The following is a 1,672-nucleotide window of genomic DNA, read 5'->3' on the forward strand; positions in this document are numbered from 1 at the left end:
AATTTTATTGTGCATTGTCATAAACGGGATATTGCTGGAAAGGAATTTTTTTCTCTATCTGTGAGTACCAAATTTAAAAATCAGATCTGTATTGTGTAATCGATGGCTGACTGGAAGTGCATACTTGTGAAACAATGCATGTTTTATGCATTCACCACATAAGTTATTTTGTTGCATAAGTTAATTACTATATACATGTACTGACAGACTTCATTTAACCGTTTTTAAGAGTAATTTCGATCATTATTGATCTAATTTTACATTTTTGTTTTCCATTTGTAGGTATTGTCAAGGATCTCAAGTTCATTTTAGAGGGCGGAGTTGACGCCTTGTCTTCACATTTACATGAATAAACATTAAAGGAAAGGCACACATGATATTGAGATAATTTTACAAATATTTAATGGACTTGTATGTGCCTCAGGTTGGGAAGAGGTCATCGTGGGGGGCGGAGTTATGCGTCCCATCTAATATGGCGTTTTGGCCTTTTGTCACTTCATTTAACCGTTTTTAAGAGTAGTTTCGATCATTATTGATCTAATTTTGCATTTTTGTGTTCCATTTGTAGGTATCGTCAAGGATCTCAAGTCCATTTTAGAGGGCGGAGTTGACGCCTTGTCTTCAAATTTACATGAATGAACATTAAAGGTAAAGCACACATGATATTGAGACAATTTTACAAACATTTAATGGACTTGTATGTGCCTCAGGTTCAGAAGAGGTCATCGTGGGGGGCGGAGTCATGTGTCCCATCTAATATGGCAATTACGCCTTTTGTCACTTCATTTAACCGTTTTTAAGAGTAATTTCGATCATTATTGATCTAATTTTACATTTTTGTGTTCCATTTGTAGGTACCATCAAGGATCTCAAGTCCATTTTAGAGGGCGGAGTTGACGCCTTGTCTTCAAATTTACATGAATGAACATTAAAGGTATGGCACACATGATATTGAGATAACTTTACAAATATTTAATGGACTTGTATGTGCCGCTCGTTGAGAAGAGGTCATCATGGGGGGTGGAGTCACTTACTGATTCAGAGAGAGAGGATAGGGTAAGCAAGTCAAAAGACTCATACTGAGGAATAAGGGGATCAGGATTGCAGGTATGGAGGGAAACAGAAAGTTTAGAGAGAGAGAAGCATGATCCAACGAGGGTAGTCTCCATCTGAGCATCTCTGAGAGAATGGAGGAGAGACAGGGTGTGACTAATTCCAGAAATAGTGCTGGAGAGGACAGTGGAGGTGTAGGAGGAGGGGCCAATAGGGAAACCTAAAGGAACAAAACCACCTGTGGAGAAAGGAATTTCTGGAGGTAAAGGGTTAGCTGGAAGGACTAGGTTCGAAGGGAGGGAAAGAAGACATTTAGCCTGTTAAGATAAAGTCCCATAGGAGGACCCATAGAGTCAATAATGCTCAGGGCCTGTTGGAGACGATTAATGTCCCCAGATAAGATACCATTATTGTTATTATTATTATGAGAGTGAGAAAGGAATATTATTATTATTTTTAGTTTTATTTATTTATTATTATTATTATTATTATTATTATTGTTATTATTATTATTTATTATTATCATTATTTTTATTTGTTATTATTATTATTATTATTATTTTTTTTTTATTATTATTATTATTTTATTATTATTATTATTTTATTATTATTATTATTA

The 1,672-nt window shown here is 34.9% G+C and overlaps 1 long non-coding RNA gene across 1 annotated transcript; it reads left to right on the plus strand.

Annotated features, from left to right (window-relative positions):
- The first annotated feature begins 286 nt into the window (after nt 1–286).
- LOC109592387 (uncharacterized) lies at nt 287–1,066 on the plus strand. Its single transcript, XR_002190321.1, has 5 exons — nt 287–516; nt 569–648; nt 711–802; nt 855–934; nt 1,006–1,066. It is a non-coding gene; the product is annotated as an uncharacterized LOC109592387 (long non-coding RNA).
- The last annotated feature ends 606 nt before the right edge of the window (nt 1,067–1,672 follow it).

The sequence above is a fragment of the Amphimedon queenslandica genome, unplaced genomic scaffold, assembly GCF_000090795.2.
Source record: "Amphimedon queenslandica unplaced genomic scaffold, v1.1 AMPQUscaffold_5399_Cont22632, whole genome shotgun sequence".
NCBI lineage: Eukaryota > Metazoa > Porifera > Demospongiae > Haplosclerida > Niphatidae > Amphimedon > Amphimedon queenslandica.